Below are 5,891 nucleotides of genomic sequence, written 5' to 3' on the forward strand. Positions count from 1 at the left end.
CCACGCTATTCCTTCGAACACGACTCTGGGGAGCAGCATCCTCCGGGACCGGCACCAAACCTGCATTTCCAGTACAAATTTGTAGGTGCCCGGCTGTTGGTGGAAGTTGTTGGATGGATCTTGAATGATGGGGTCATGTTTACTTCTTGTGCTAATGCCACTGTTGCAGTCAGATGGCTTGGTTTACCTCTTCTCTGAAATTCTGTGAATCTTGGACTTGGTTCAAGACTTGACTGGATCGACTGGGGACTTTCCATTGTTTGCAGTGATCTTCGGAGCAGCTGTTATTGTTCTTCATCATCTCCTGGAACATTTATTGTCTCCTGAGGAAACTTTCAGAAAACTTTCAGAGTAATGAAGCCTTCACATATTGGCAAAGTGATTTTTGGGTTCATTCCCAGTGCAATAGTCATAGTTTTTCCTTTTCACCGACGTCATAGCTTTCAGATGCGCTTGGACTGACTTGCGGGTGAATTCAATGTTCGTCTTCACAGCTTCTGCGAGGTTTTCCCTTTTAGCCCACGGCAGTTTATGTCTACTACTTCCTACCAAACCATGCTGAAGATTGAACTGGAGTCAGAAAAAGGTCTTTATTCTTGAAATGTTTAGGGAAAAAGCATAAATAAATTGCTGTTGCTCAATATCTTTTTTTTTTTTTTTTTTTTTTTTTTTTTTCCTTTCACAAAGAAAAAATTCTCACACATATTTCCATCTGTAGCCATTTTTCTGGTGCATCTGCATTTTGTCTCTCTCTCCTCATGGGAACACTGATGGGCATTGTCAGCCTTTTCCAAAGCTGTGGACTTAGAGATCCAGAAATCTACTAATTAGTTCATGTTTAATCTGCACGATCTGCAGAGCACTTCTGGAGTCTTTTAGATTTGTTCCAGCACAGTCAAATTATGCTGATTAGATTGGTAAAAAGCCAAAAAAATGCATAAATAGCTATTATTTTAAATAAATTCCAAGCACATAAAGACTGATTTTAGCCTTGGGTGTTGAAAAATATTCATGCAAATTGCAGTGTATGTTTACTGCTTTTTTTTTTTTTCCCTTCCAAACCGAGTGCGAGAGTTGGACTTTGGGTTGCTCCAGCTGCCTTGCGGAGCCCAAGCCCTGTGCAGGTGAGCAGGCAGAGAGGTGTGGGTGTAGGACATCCCCATTTATCCCCATTTAGATGAATAGCTGCTCTCAGACAGGGAGCCCAGCTCTGCTGGGGACCGGCTCTTGGAAGGATAAAGATTTTTTGTCATTCATCTCCAGCATCTTCCCAAGGGGGCTGCCACGCTCCCTCCATCCCCACCGCACATCAGTGCAATGCAAGGGGCCCTTCTTGTCATATCAGGGTTCCCCCCTCTTTTTTGGGGAAGAAAGGAGCTTCAACAAGGGATTTCAGTGCCCGGCCTTTTGTTCATCACAAGTTTGGGAGCGGGGGCTGAGAGGTTTGGCTGCAGGTAGGGGGCTTCTCCCATCCCCGGTCTCCCAGGATCGTTGCTTTGGCTAAACAGCAACAAGCACGCTCGGAGGATAAATACAGGGTACAAAACAAGGCAGGCGTAATCTGAATGTTTATGGACACAGCTGAGCAAGCCCTCTGCTTTTCAAAGGCTTTCACATGTTTAGGAAACAAAGTCGTAATGAAAACCTCCCATCTCGCAAGTGGGCAAAGGCGCTGCTGAGCAGCACAGGAGTTTTGCAATAGAAATCTAATTGCTGTGGTCAGAAACAACTGCGACTTTAATCCGGCTTGCACCCAGCAGCCATTACGTGTTTTGGGAGGTGTCACGGGGCTTTAGGCTGTCATAACCAGGAAGGTACAGAGGGAGGATGGGCATCAGCTCCGGGCTTGTCTACCCTTGGGCACGCTCGGCCAGGAGGCTTCGAGCAGCTCGGAGGAGGAGCTGCAGGTGCTCTCCAGGAGCCCCGGCCCTCTCCGTGCTGTGCCAGCCACATCCCAGCACCTGGTACCCAAACACCCATCTTCTTATTTTCAGATGGGGTCGTTCCCCTTTCCCCTCACCTAAACCAGCACGTCCCCGAAGCCATCACCGAGCCTTCATCTCCCAGCTAATGGCTTCAGGGAGCGCCTTAATTCCATTAGAGCCCCCTGCTTCTGCAGGGCTGGCTCTGCAGCCTCGCTCATGTCCTTTTAATATTATTTTCTGGGTGTACAATTCAATACAACGGCTGGTACGTGTTCTGCAACAAAGTGGGGCAGGGAGGGGAGGAAACCACGAGCTGCGTGGCGTTTGCAGTAATTAGCAGTCTACGCGGTAGTTCTGCCTTGTTAATTTTTACTTGAGGAAATCAAATGCTGGCTGGTTTTCTAGGGAAGCGTACCAAAATGTGACGGCTAGTCTTACTGTGTTGGGTACAGACCACCCGAAACCAGTGCCACACTTTGGCTGGCTGGGAAGAAGTACAGGATCTGTCCGTAGTCATGGACCCATCTAATTCACAGGGAATTTAGGGTGCTTTTTTTTTTTCTTTTTTCTTTTTTCTTTTTTTTTTTTCCAGCTCTGATGAAAACATTGCAGCACGTAAGCCTCTTTGAGTCATCCTCTCTGCTATAAGATCAGCCACAAACAGCTGATTTCTGTGAGGCAGATGTATTTATAGACAGAATATAGATTTAAAAATACCACTTCTCTGCTTCAGAGGGACTGGCTGCCAGTTTAAGCTGTATAAAATTAATGCAGCGAGTTAATGAGAATGGCTATGGAGTAGAATGAAGGCAAGGTTCAGAAAATCATTAAGCGCTACCACGGCTGCGTGCTCTGGCTTGGTGAGGAGCTGTGACACGGGGAAGGTTCCCCAGCCCTGCAGCACCCGGGTACTGCAGGAGCTGGTGGGCAGCCACGTGTTGCTGCGAGAGCAGGAACAGCTCTGCTTTGGGGGAGCTTTGTGCCGAGTACCGCAATGCACAGGAGGAAGGACTGCGGTGCCCGGGCCAGGAGGGAGCCCTGGGTGGCTGACACTGCGTGGTGCTGCCCAACATTTCACGGTGGTTTTGCTCTTGGCCTGCTTGGCTGGAGAGCTCTCGCTGTCAGCCCAGCCGGGCCTCTTGGTGCAGTGCTTACAACCCATCCAAGGGGCACACGGCCCCGTTTATGGTCTGTGTAGGAAACCTCAAAGAGCCCGGTGCCGTCATCCTCGCCCTGATGTGTCCGCAGGCTGGTAATCAGCTGTAACCACGTGAATTTCTGCTCTCTCCACTGGAAAAGGGCGCTTTTATCTCTTCACTGTACTGCTAAGGCCACCGAGAGAACATTAAAAATGAATGATCCTTCTTAAATATTTCCACCGGATTTGACAGAGGACACAAAAACACAGTAAGAGAACACACAGAGACTGCGACCGGTTTCTTTGCCAGCCCTGATTTCTCAACGCGGGCAATCAAACCTCTTTCTTCTGCCCAGCTCGTGCCCAGCAGTATATTGAAGTGGGTGATTCTTCCCTGTAGTATCCACATCATATAACCCATATAACCGTACTGTTTATTTTGCTAAGATTTGAGACCCAAAGTAAATTCAGACCTCAGTGCAACTCTTGTAACATGTCACACAAAGCACATGCAGTCCAACAGGTTGAGCTGACTGCAGAGCCTTTAGAAACCTCCTTTGCTCTCCCTCCTTTTCACTCCATCAGTTCTAGACCCCAGCAATGCCACCGCCTGCATGCCTTGTCAGAACAGGCTGATTAAACTGAGCCAGCAAAATGCAAGATTACAGCTGTCATTAATGAGCATTTCTGAGCCACGATTTTTAAGGGGAACATCTGCAGCCTTCTGGGAAATTGCCTCTTCATTGTCAAAGTGCAGGAAGCCTTTTCCAAGAAGCCATTTCCTACCTTGCTGCTGGTCTTTCCTTTTCTTCCTCTATGCAGATTTGGTTCTTGGATACAGCCGATTCCTACAAATAGGCAGCTCCTGATTTTTTATTTTTTTTTAATAATATTTTGCAATAGCGCTGCATGGACAATTTCTAAGGGCACAGGGGGCCAAACATAAAAAGGACCTATAGTCTCATCACCTCCCTCACCCCCACGTGCAATAAAAGAACACCTGGCTCAGGATGTTCTGGCATCACAACCTCTCATCCCACGTGCCCAGGGACCAGCCACCCCGAGTCCCACACACCTGCATTGGGGGTAGCCTCTGCTCAAGTACCGCTGAAGGAGGGGGATGAGAGCCCCCCAAAGCAATGGGAGGGAGGAAGCACCCCCGTAGACTTCCCTGTCCTGCACTGCACCTGGAGGGAGGTTGATTGTGCAATGTTTTCTGCTGGCTGACCAGGACCAGTCATGCACACGGGCTTCGTGCTGAGTCAGTATCGGTGCTACCTGGGGAAAGATGGAGAAAGCTCCTTCTGCACTTAGCTGGCTTTGGGTGCTCAGCCAGCACCTCTGGGATCTCTGAAATCACCTGCTCTGGGTTTCTGACATTTCCTGCAGCTGTCCAGACCCCGTGGGAATACTTCCCTGCAGCTCCAGGGGAACCATTTGTGCAAATCTCCCTCACCAGCACCAGAAAGGAGCATGATATTCAGCATCAACATCCCCCAGCCCCCACTGAAATAACTCCAGGCTGAGGTCTCAGCAGCTTGAACGAGAGGAATGCCTGCCTCTGCCAAAAACCTGGCTGTGAGCTCTGTCACCTTGCAGCACCAGGCAGAGATCATGTGTGCATGCTCTGCTAGCTCTGAGTTGGAAGGGAAGGGCCCACGTCCCAGCAGGCTGCCTGCCTTAGGAGCCAGGTGAGGAACATGGAGGCACAATTAAACACTCCCACAGGCCAGCACAGCCTTCTGCATTTATTTCTATCAGTGTATCAGCCAGCTGACCTAGGAGTTGAAAGCTGCTGCCCATCTGCAGAGAACAGCGTGTCCTCAGCAGCCACCAAGGGGACGTGGAGCTCCTGGGGGAGATATGCAGGTAAATACCAGTGAGGAGGATTGTTTTTGTGTGGCAATTTCATTCAAGGTTTATTTGTTCCCTGCACTGATACTGAGGCTGATTCATTCCAGTTCAGAAGCCGTCGTGTAGGGAGAAAGGAAATAACACAATCTGGCTCCTGTGTTTTGGCATCCAAACAGCACAGTTGTTCAGGAGCACTCAGGAGGCCAGCAGCATGTGAACGCTTTCCCTCATGGTGACACAGACAGAGCTTGCTGGTAGCGGAGTAACCCCCTTTCCTCCCCGCGAGGAGCTCACAGCTGCACGTACCTTTGGTGTAACATCATGGTTATGAAATGCTGACTCTCCCACTTCGCTCTCATGGCGCCTCGCTCATCCTTGCGCAAGCAGGAGCCGAGGTGGAGCCCTGCAACGGCCTCTGAGAGCCCAGCAATTTTTTCTCAGCCCTCCTTTCCTGAGCCTGCCCTGCTCCCGCTGGCACCAGAGGTGAGCTCGGAGCACTCACCACCACCTTGCAGCAGTGCAGCAGCTCAGATTTGTCCCAGTCTGTGTTCAGAAGGAAGCTGGCAAGGCACGAAGACGTGGGCTGCCCGGGGCACTTGTGCACCTGAGTGACGCAGGCTCTGCTGGGGTGCGTGGTGGTGTTTGCGAGGCTCGCTGCATCTCCAAGCCCCCTGCCTCCCTGGGTCACCCTGACTTCCGCAGTCATCCCGCTCACCAGGACTAATGGAGCACAGATGTGCTCTCGAGGGAGCAAGCGAACCAGAACCCTCATCTCTGGAACGCTTCCCAGCAAGAGCCATCTCCTCACCATCACGTATCCCACAGCACCTACAGAGAGCTCAGAGCAGGACACTGAGAAAAGAGGAAGTTCAGAGCATTTTTGCTACTTTATCCCTTTAAGGTTCTCCAGCAGGATTTCTGAGCAGAGGAAAGGTTGTGTGCTAACAGGTAAGCAGGAAACAACCACAACGAGA

At 50.0% G+C, this 5,891-nt stretch overlaps 1 long non-coding RNA gene across 2 annotated transcripts; it reads right to left on the reverse strand.

Annotated features, from left to right (window-relative positions):
- Nucleotides 1-1,774: 1,774 nt before the first annotated feature.
- LOC119717102 (uncharacterized) lies at nucleotides 1,775-4,756 on the reverse strand. Of its 2 annotated transcripts, none has more exons than XR_011809447.1 (3): nucleotides 4,424-4,755; nucleotides 4,139-4,341; nucleotides 1,775-3,250 (listed from the first exon to the last, which is right to left on the reverse strand). It is a non-coding gene; the product is annotated as an uncharacterized lncRNA (long non-coding RNA). The 2 variants fall into 2 exon arrangements; XR_005266110.2 differs by lacking the exon at nucleotides 1,775-3,250 and adding an exon at nucleotides 3,263-3,911 and having other exon boundaries at nucleotides 4,424-4,756.
- Nucleotides 4,757-5,891: the final 1,135 nt, after the last annotated feature.

Source organism: Anas platyrhynchos, chromosome 5 (assembly GCF_047663525.1).
Source record: "Anas platyrhynchos isolate ZD024472 breed Pekin duck chromosome 5, IASCAAS_PekinDuck_T2T, whole genome shotgun sequence".
Lineage (NCBI taxonomy): Eukaryota > Metazoa > Chordata > Aves > Anseriformes > Anatidae > Anas > Anas platyrhynchos.